This window comes from Triticum urartu, chromosome 4A (assembly GCF_056163025.1).
Source record: "Triticum urartu cultivar PI428250 chromosome 4A, HENAU_Tu73, whole genome shotgun sequence".
In the NCBI taxonomy this organism is placed as follows: Eukaryota; Viridiplantae; Streptophyta; class Magnoliopsida; order Poales; family Poaceae; genus Triticum; species Triticum urartu.
The window spans coordinates 583,540,660-583,551,521 of record NC_141876.1 but is presented as its reverse complement, the minus strand read 5'-3'; the positions used below and the strand labels follow the sequence as shown (position 1 = coordinate 583,551,521).

At 41.3% G+C, this 10,862-nt stretch overlaps 1 long non-coding RNA gene across 2 annotated transcripts; it reads left to right on the top strand.

Annotated features, from left to right (window-relative positions):
- The first annotated feature begins 6,262 nt into the window (after positions 1-6,262).
- On the top strand, positions 6,263-9,682 carry LOC147976835 (uncharacterized). Of its 2 annotated transcripts, XR_015602178.1 has the most exons (7): positions 6,263-6,318; positions 6,626-6,749; positions 7,904-7,994; positions 8,505-8,614; positions 8,739-8,791; positions 9,464-9,538; positions 9,607-9,682. It is a non-coding gene; the product is annotated as an uncharacterized LOC147976835 (long non-coding RNA). The 2 variants fall into 2 exon arrangements; XR_015602177.1 differs by lacking the exon at positions 7,904-7,994 and having other exon boundaries at positions 9,607-9,672.
- Positions 9,683-10,862: the final 1,180 nt, after the last annotated feature.

Genomic DNA, 10,862 nt, shown 5'->3' with positions numbered 1-10,862 from the left:
CAGAATTACAGATTGTGGTCAGCTATAGGATGTTTCTGGGACCATGTTTTAGCTACGAGAGAGCAACAACATCACTTCATGAGAGAGAGGATGCAGCATCAAAAATTCAGGAGAAAGATCAGAGCAGAGCAGAAGTAAATATGTTTTGAGGAGATGAACTGACCAGGATTTAAATGAACTCTCACTAGCAGTAATTTTTGTACTTCGCATGTAGTACTACATGGACTTGCTGTAAAATACATGGACCACGTAGTAATTTTGAAGTTAATTATATGATCATCTCAGGGAGCTCAAGTTGTATTCAAAGCTCAAGTTGGACTGAAACTCACTCGATAACTGAAAATCCTAGGGCGAGGGGTGGGATCCAGGGTGCTGCTAGCAATGAACGGCCTAGGGTGGTGGCATTGAACGGCCTAGAGTGGTGGCTGTGAACAGCCAGGGTGCTCCGGCGGCAGAGCCCCACCGGAGATGGTGATGCAAGCAGGAGGTCGGCAAGCAGTGGTGCCGGTGGTCGGGGTCGTCCAATTCACATGGAACACCAGTACAGGAAGTTGATTCATCACCCATCCACAGTTTTTTTTTCCTTTTTGGAATCCATTGAACTGAAAAAGCTACATGTGAGCTGAAAGTATGAAAATAACATATCTTTGAAAGAATAAAGAACTAGCTTTAACATATCTATGAAAGAATACACCTCCGAGGAACTAGCTTTGAACATATCTCTGAAAGAACAGAGAGCATGCAAAGTTCAAGGAAAGAATAAGCAAAATGGCACACTAGTACGCAGTAGTACGAGTCCAGTCATGTACGTGCTAGTATTAGATTTGAATAGTAGTTAGAATTTAAGTTCAGGTAACCATGGCACACACATCATACAGTTTCAATCATGTATGCACACACTGTAATAGTAGCTGCAATTAAAGTTCAAATAACCACGGCACCCATAACAGAACAAGAATCAGTCTAGCAGCTAGGCAAGCAAGCTTCATCAGCATGAATACACATCAGCGGCAAGCTAGAACATGCTAGTAGGCTGTAGAAGTCTCCTTGTAATTTTTCAAACAGAAATGCTTTAGTTCAGTTCGGTAGTAAGGCATGGAAAAAGAAAAGCAATGGAATAAACTATAACCGAGCCAAATATGTAATTTCAACAAACTAGACCTCATTGCTTGACTTCAATAGTAATACACGATCATCAGTTCAATATAAACAGACTGATGTTAACATCATCGTACATCCATTGCCGGTTAAACTGCGTGCATTATATATAATTAAGTGTGTCAAAAACCATTACAGAACAGCATGAATACAGAAGACCAAATTAATAGAAGTTCATCATCACATTAAAACCAAAGTACAATAGTGATCAAATGTTATTACTGAAAAATAAATACATAAAGTTCATACATATATAGTTCTCATTGAACAACGTATATATAGCTCTCTAGAGCATCTAATTAAACCATACATTGAAACAATGTAAAACATTTCAATGCAACAACAAATGCGATCATAATCGCAACTAAGGAAACAATTGATCCAACGGCATAATGATGCCAAGCCTCGGTACGAATGGCATATTTTCTAATCTTTCTAATCTTCAAGCGCATTGCATCCATCTTGATCTTGTGATCATTGACGACATCCGCAACATGCAACTCCAATACCATCTTCTCCTCCTTAATTCTTTTCAATTTTTTCTTCAGGTAATTGTTTTCTTCTTTAACTAAATTTAACCTCTCAACAATAGGGTCGGTTGGAATTTCCAGTTCACATACCTCCTTGATAAAAACATCTATGTCACGTTGGTCGGCATAATTTTCATACACACCAAATGAACAAAATAGTTATAAAATATAATGTATATATACCACATCCGTATCATAGACAGGACGAGGGCCGACGGAGGCGGATACCAAAACCATCGCACTATATAATAACAAAAAATAATAAAAGTAAGAACATTATACAAGTATCTATCTAAATCATACAAGTAAGAACCTTTTCTTTTAGAAGATAAGAACAAGAGGCTCACCATGGTGGTGCCGGCGACGAGATCGGCGCGGGCGATCGACGGCGGTGAGGACGGGGACGGGACAGGATGGACCGCCAAACCTAGACAAATCTTAAGGAAAATGGAGTTTAGACAAGGAGCTTCGAGAGGAGAAAGCTTAAGTATGTCTCAGGCATTTCACCGAATACCTCATGTGCATAGGAGGTGAGCTAGAGCACCACAAAGCTCTCCCACGGCCGGCCAAAAAATAGAGCAATGCACTGCTCTGCTCGCGGGCAGGGGGATATATAGGCCTCTCTTTAGTCCCGATTTGTGGCTAGAATCGGGACTAAAGGACCCCATTTGGTCCCGGTTCCAACCACCAACCGGGATTAAAGGTTGTGGGCCAGGACCGATGCTCATTGGTCCTGGTTCGTGTCTGGAAGCGGGACCAAAGGGGTCAGACGAATCAGGACCAATGGCCCCCGAGGCCCGGCTGGCGCCCTGGCTTTACGAACCGGGATTGATGCACCCATTAGTCCCGGTTCATACGGAAACCGGGATTAATGCCCTTTTCAGACCTGGACCAAAGCCCTATTTTCTACTAGTGTTGTAGGCCTCGCTCACATGAAGTAAGAACGGTCGGTGACGATGCCTCATAAAGTCCAAGTGGTGCAATCATAGTTGGTGGTGCAGGGGAGGAAGTAACCTTCTTTGATGGGGATTCCATCACACGCTTGTTCGTCATGTAGACACGTCCTCTTAATTTCTGTTCATCTTTACAGGCAAGACGAAACAAATGATCGATAGAATATAGTCTTCATGCATTATTATGTCTTGTATATCATGGTTTAAACCTTTCCAAAATCGATTTAGAAAATCTTCTTCGCATTCTTCTAAGCCAGAACGAAACAAAGCAATACACAAATTGTCATAATATTCTTCAACAGTGATATTGTCTTGTGCTAAACGTTGTAATTTTCTAAGCAAATCACTGGCATGATATGAAGAAAAAATCGGTCTCGCGTAACAAGTTTTAAATCTTTCCAAGTAGAAGGCCTATTATCAATATTTTTCCTGCAATAATTTCTCTACCAAACTGAAGCAAAACCTAAAAACACTTTAGTGACAACATTTATTTTCTTATGCTTGGGAAGTTCATGGCTAGCAAATATTTCTTCTACCTCAATTTCCCAATCAATATATGAATCGGGGTCATATTTACCCTTAAAATTTGGCAAAGAGGTGACATGATGATGTGTGTTTCTACCATGATGTATATCATGTGACGATCGTCGTACCTTTTGTGGTGGGAAAGAGTGATCTTTATCAATATATGGCAAGTCATCTCCCACAATAGACGCACCCCAACTGTCAACCGCTCTAGAATCTGCCATGGTTAGTACCACACAAAAAACAAAAATAATAAGTATAATGTTTCTATAGTACTACTTGGAGGTGGCGGAAAAATTCTCTCAACACTCTAGCAATTACCAAGCTCTTACCAGATCTTACCGTGCTGCAGTGGTTGTCGGCCTTTGGCGCCTTCAAAAGTTATCAAAGTTGGATATAGTGATTGCGAAATCACCGAACAAGGTACAATATAGAAAGTGGAGCTTGGTGAAGGTTTTCTCAACTCACAATATTGGTGGCACAATTTTGCTAAAAGTAATGCAAGATAAATAATTGCTCAAACTCCTAACTAGTGCTGGTGTCGACTAGTAAGAGATAAAATAATCTAAGCCCATATACTGAATCAAGCGAGAGGGAACTGACAAAAATATAATAGCTCCAAGTAGCTAGATATAAGTGAGGTATGAACGTAGTGTATGGCAACCAAGAGCAGACAAAAAAATCCAACACGTATCACTTATATGAACAGAGCAGGCTGAACAGCAAAAGAGATTGTTCAAAAGATGCTAGCTGGCCAAAACTTTGCATCAACTTTTTTTTATTATTTTTTCTGAATTTTTCTTTTTTTCAACTTTCAGGCCGGCCGCTAGTAGAAGTCACGTACACAAATATCTGACCAAACAGGTATGAAAGCCGTCCAAAAAACTTCGCATCTGTGCCCTTTTCCGATTCGCTGCCTCCTCCCCCAATGAGTGCCTCCCTCATTTTTTTCTCCCTCACATCTCTCTCGAGAGAGAGCCGCCGCCGCCAGTCATCCTCCCCGTCCGCCGCCGCCGCCGCCAACCATCCGCAGCCGGGCCACCATCCCCTCCCCGTTCCTCTCCCGTAGCTGAGCCAGCCATGGCCGGGAAGAAGTGCAAGTCCTCTTCCTTCCTCCCTCACCCCTGATCTGAATCCTCTCCCGGAACCCCAGCTAGCCGCACGCATCCCATATGGCGCCGCCCAGCTCGCAGCCCTCGGCCGCCGAGCCATCGCGAGGCTCCTCGCGCAAGCGCACGACCTCCTCAAAGGCTGCCCCCGAGGCCGACCTGGAGTTCACCGTCACCAAGGAAAGGTAAGGGGAGGGGAGGGGATGGAAGGGATCGAGCGACCAGGTGAGGCAGCGCCCAGATCCACAGGGCCATCGACACTTCGTCATCGACCTCATCCGCGACCGTCCTCGAGGTCGGCCATGGTGGTCCAGACCGGCAACAGCCATGGAAGGAGACGCCCGAATCCCTGGCCCTCCAAGTACGCGCCTGCTGCAGGCCATCTCCGGCGAGCTCATCCACAGATCTCCAACTATGGTGCGTGCGCATGATACCTAAACCCCTTGTCTTGTCGGTTTCTTCATCTCCCTTCCTTGTGATTCCTTGGTTTGTTTTGTGCGCAGTTGCTCCGATCTAGAAGAGGTGGTGGAGCTTTTGTTGTTGCTGCTGCAGGTGGACGAGGCACCACCCCCTCTTTCTACTTCTGGACACAACCTGGTGGTGATTGCTAATTTCAGTGTTAAAAAATTCAGTTCAATTCAGTCATGTTCTTTTTCTTTTGTGGGGAAATTCAGTCACATTCAATGTTCAACTTTTAGAGTTAACAAACTGTTGTTATGACCACTGTGATTTAGATGTTCAGAAATTCAGACAAGTGGTATGATGAAATGAGCCACCTTTTAACCCCCTACTAAACCTACCGTGAACATGTAGAGAGCCAATGCAGGGAGGTGTGGACATTTTACCATGTTCATAGGAAGAAATCAACATAAAATACACAGCTTGTAGATGATTCGTCAACCACCATCAAACACGACTTGTAACTTTCTGGACTAAACTGAACCGTGCAATTGACTCAAAATAAAACTGAACCGTGCAATTGACTCAAAAATAAATAGTAAATATACTTTGGTTGTGTCTGCAGAATTGCATTATGGAAAGATGTGTGTGAGGTTACCCCATCTCCATTGGTTCCAACTTTGTCCATCATGTCTCTCTGATGAGAAGACCTCGTCCATGTTTCATTAATAGGGCAGAGTGCTGCTGAAGTATCTATGTTGAACAATTATAACAGTACCAAGTAAGTTTGCTCCAATTGCATTTGATGTAGAAGGCACAACACCGCCATCATGCGTCAGGTTCAGTAGAAGGCACGACATCGCCACGCTCTCCTCCACTACAACGCCACGCACTTGGTAATTAAACATGCTTTCTCTTCATTCAAGTAGTAAGAGCATCTCCAGCCCCCCCCCCCCCCCCCCGAGTGCCACCCCCAGGCGCCTTTTCTTCTGCCGGCGAGCTAAAAATGGCGAAAAAAGGCCCAGCCATGCCCCCCAAGACCTCAAAAAGGTGCCGGCGAACCCAGGCCACACCCAACGCACTGGGGGGCTGCTAGGGGCGCCGGCGGAAGCAACAGCCAATCATATTCCTCCATGTATCATTTTTTTCTGGTCCACTCATTCACTTTTTTCCTGGCGACTGTCCTGGGGGCACCAACGGCTGGGAAACCGTCCTCGCGTTTCATTCGGCGAAGGTGTTTTGCCCCCAGGACGTGCTATATTTGGCCCGGCGATTGTCCTGGGCTGCTCCAACGGCTGGAGATGCTCTAATTCATTGTATTTGCATGTTTCCAGCAGCCATGTATCAAAAAAAGCTTCAGCTTTGGGTTGTTGATTTAGCAGCATCAATCATTAATTGTTCTGCTATATATGTTCTTAACCATGACAACCTGATTAGGCTCTTAGTTTATTATGGTCTTTGTTCTGGGTGGATCTCTGACTATTCTGGGTGGGCATGAATCTCTTCTTTGTTTCTTCATCTCCTCTTATTCTGATTCCTGCATTTGTTTTATGTGAAGGTTGCTCCGATGAGGACAAGCTGCTTGTGCAGGTGGACGGGCCCTCAAGGCTGCTCTGCCTATTCCTCCTGCTACCCCCACACGTGGTGAGCCCCACCCGTTCTCGAGCTACCCCTGCAAATCTGATGTGACGTGCACAAAATACTTGCAATTGTTCTCGACACAAGAGCATGTCATGTATTGTTCTATTTGAATGTGCAATTTCATTGCTTCTGTGCTGTTTGATGCTTGCTTCACAAGAGGGAAATCATGGATATAAACTGCGCTTCCTTTCAAGTTGAATAGTAATGATCACCATTTGGTTCCATTTTCTCCTCTGCATCCAGTGTTCACTCTCTCATAGATGTCCATATATACACAGTTCTGATCTTCTTTTTTTGCGGCTCCATACAGCGAACACAAAGCCGTCGATGCATTGAGGGCTCAATGTCGTCTCCGCCGACTGAGCGGCAAGCCGGGGTTGGGCCTGCACACCGTCTATCAGCACCCTCCCGCGTCTCCATTCACGGATCTGCAGGTCAACCCCTCTTCTCCTCCTATCCACGCATCTTCTTTTCCAGAGCTAGGTGTATGGTTGCATGGCAATTTGTGTTTTGGGGCTCATCATGTTCTGCTTGCCCTGGTTGGCCAATGAGGCTTTCCTTTTCTAGTAAAGGCCAAATGTACTATTCTCTATGCTTTATATTTTTGTAGTTCCTTTGTTTCCATGCTTGTTTTTTGATGGGGTGTAAATATATGCTTTTTTGTTCCTTGTCTGGATTCAGGTAGGGCCTAACATTATTGTTCCTTTGTGCATGGAAATGTTGGTGGTTTTGTTCCTTTGTGTATGGAAGGGGGCCTTGATTAGAATTTCTAACGTTTGAGTTGTAATTAGTGTTTTTGTTACACATGAAAACATATGGTTGTTTGTCCAATCACATATGAAAAAGAGAGGATTGTTTGTCCAACAATTTTCTTTCTCTCTGATAGTTTTACTAGAAATAAAGCATAGTCACTATTACATCCTATTTTATATCTTGTTGTGTCGTGATATCTGTATAGACTCTGTCTACGTCCTTTTGACATTCCAAGTTTTGTTTTTCTATGGCTCAATTAGTTACCCGGTATCAAGAGAAATTTAACTGGTATTTGCGGTAGAGTTAGCTGAATTCATGAAGCAATGATTTAGTTATTATTAAAGCTGAAACACAACATGTTTTGACAAATGCGTTCTAAGTAAAGCCTCCAACTAACATAACCAAAAACATATTCTTTAGGTTTATCATCTATTGAAGTATTATGTAGAATTTAAAATCATACGAGGCAAAGCAAATGAGCTCTATGCACTTTCCATGTAGCACAGAACAAAAATAATCATGTATATTTTGGATGCACCTAGATATACTCATCAGCAAGGCTGAGGTTATAGGGCACTCACCCACATTGTCGATATCTCCGTCACTATGATCACCCACATGATGGACAATTCCCTTCTTTCTTTTCTCTGTGGCTATTGACACTTAATGCTATTACTGTGTGCATATATGTACTGTGATCCATTCTCATTCTTCATATCTTGAGAAACTATCTCAAGATACTCGCGTTTGTGTTTTGGAGAAAGCCTATTCTATGATTAATATATCGAGTATGGATGGCGCGATATCACCTCTCTTTATGATGATGTTTTTACAGAATATAGGTTTTATGGTAACACGTCTTAGCCAACACCTATACTGATGCTCAGACCAGATGATTATAGTCTCTCCTTGCTATTTTTCTTGAGGTGTGTACATCTATCTAGACAATTTAATTAAAATATATATTCCATACAAACCATCAATACATGTTAGTTGACTTTGAAACTAATCAGTAAAAAGGTTGTCCCTTTCGCATTTTATGGACATAAAGATTTGGTGTTGATTGTCGATCTTTAGTTAACACATGACCTTACAACCGTAGGGAGTGCAAAAAAACTTATATGTTTGGCACATTTGAAGAACATATCATAGTAACAAAGTTTTGGTAAACAATGTCCTAGATCTCAACCATATAGAAATACTAAATATATGTTTATTTGTATATGGATTAATTATAAAGACTTATAAAACCTTGTGCAGGGCACATAAAAGAAATTTGAAATAACTATTATTTCAATATTTGCTTTTTCAGTTGAGCAAAATAGTTTATAGCCTGATAGGCTTGGACATAATTGTCTACATGTATTGCTCAGTAGGCGACATCCTTTGGGAAATTGAGGATGTCCTCGTGCATTTTCTAAATACAATTGTGGCAGATCTGAGGAAGGAGGGGAGGAATAATCTCGCGGGAGAGTTCGGTGCAGAGGAAGAAGAACAAGATATTATTTATTTCTTGTGAACAGTCAAGCTTGTGCATTGTCCCACTGTAAGTTATTTCAAAAATAGTAGTAACTGTTATCTCTGGCCATCTGTCTTGACATTTTCTTTGACCACCAATGCATATTTATTTTCTTGTTAATAACTCTCATAATTGCCTGCTACTGTTTCAGTTCTGGGGCCAGGCAACCTTGAATCCAACGTCCACCTGCAGGCTACATCTCAGGTAGGATAAAAAGATTGCAGTGAACTTGATGGGTATATCATTATTGTTGCCTCCTAATTTGTGTGATGAGCAAATGTGTAGATTGTGTGTAAATCCGAGATGCCTAAAACGGTTGGGAAGTGAACTTGTTACCTCGGTTCAGTTTAATGGCATGTTAAACTCGATGCACTTTCTGGACTGTGACATTTTTCCTGAAATTTTGGAAGTGACTGTTAATGTAGTCTAAATAGAGTGACTGAGTAGTTACTTTCTCACAAGAGTTGACTTCCCGTTATTGGAGTACTTGCTAAGATGGATTGGTGGTTTTTATGTTAGATGAAAAATATTACATCAATCTTTACGGCTTTTTATGGGCAAGTGATTCCGACTCCATAATAAGGAATAATATAGCCCCAGTGCTGTGATAATGTTAAAACATTTACCTCTTTTATCGGTTCAAGTTATGTATTTGCTGCGAAAAAATGGTCTTATATCAAATAATAGCCTAGAGCTTTTGGAGTGTTATTACTTGTATTTGTTGCTTGGATGTATAAACCTTCAGCAGACTGTCAATTTTGCTTTTATATAATCTGTTTGTTTAAGTCTGCTGCATATTGGTCAAAAGCTCATGCTAATTGATGATGTTAGGTGATGATCTTGTATCTAACAGTGATTTCTGAATGCATGCTAAAGAAAACTCATGAACATCATGGCGCCTTGTTGATGGGGTGATCAATAGCTACTATATTGGGACCCTGCACTTAAATTGTAGGTCTGATTTTTTTTTGGAGTTCTCCTGCTACCCACAAGCTCAGATAGTTCTTTTGTTTGTGCAGGGGAAATTGCAAAGCATATTATGAATTGTTACAAGAAACTATTTCTGCTGTTTTGGTGCAAGGATGTTGCTTTTTAGTATGCTTCCCATATCTTGGTATCTTGGAATAATAAACAGATAGATGTCATGTACCAAGATTGTTCCTTGTTGTTAAGAGGGATCCAAATATTATACAAGAATTTTTCTGATGACTCCTAAAGCATATTTGGATATACAGCAAAGTATATTGTCGCTTCCCTGTTAGTAAAACGATTATGTTAGAAATTTGGTTGGCAGCCCCTACATTTGGCTGATTGCTAGCTGACTGGATTACTCATGTTTGCGGACTCTGGTAACTTATGCCTACCAAGAACTACATGAATTTTGTGTCTTGCTGCAGTGAACATTACCAAACTAATTCTAAAGGTGTTATAATCATGTTTTCTTTTGCATTATCAACTTTTAACTTTTGTCATTTGTTAACACATTCCTTTTGCATTATCAACTTTTAACTATTGTCATTTGTTAACACGATTATTTAGCATGTTCACTATGCAAGTACTCCCTCCGTCCGAAAATACTTGTCATCAAAATAGATAAAAAGGAATGTATCTAGAACTAATATACATCTAAATACATCCCCTTTTATTCATTTTGGTGACAAGTATTTCCGGACGGAGGGAGTAGTAATAATAGGAGCTATTTATTTGCCAGATAACTAACACTATTCATAAGGCATAAGGGTTAGAAAAAGAACTGTATTCTTGCTGTGTTGATTTTCGTATGGCACACTATGGATTCTTTGTGTAACACATAATGTCGATCAACATGTGTTTACAACGCAGGGAGGAGCCGGGCGACAAGGCAGTCAGACCAAACTCTCTCTCCATATATATAGGTAGTCTGATGTTATGCCATAGCCGAACCATATATGTTTCGTGTACTGCTCTATCAATCTGGTCTTTTGGTATATTAGACTCTATCCTTTGTAATGAACTTATTGTCATGGGCGATCATTATGACTGGATCGTATGGTATGAATCGGGTCTTTATGCTTTGTGATGAAATATCATATTATCCTGTTCACCAGTTTGGTTTGGTTTTGAGCTAAAACGTATAAAAATACATGGCTTACAACAATGGACATATGTGATGATATATTGAGTGATTAAGCATAATTTTAGACTTTTGGTGCTCGACCAATGGGATGCATGGGGTAATTGAATGTTTCTTCTTCACTTTATTATTATCGGTTGGGATCAGCACTCTTGCGCGATC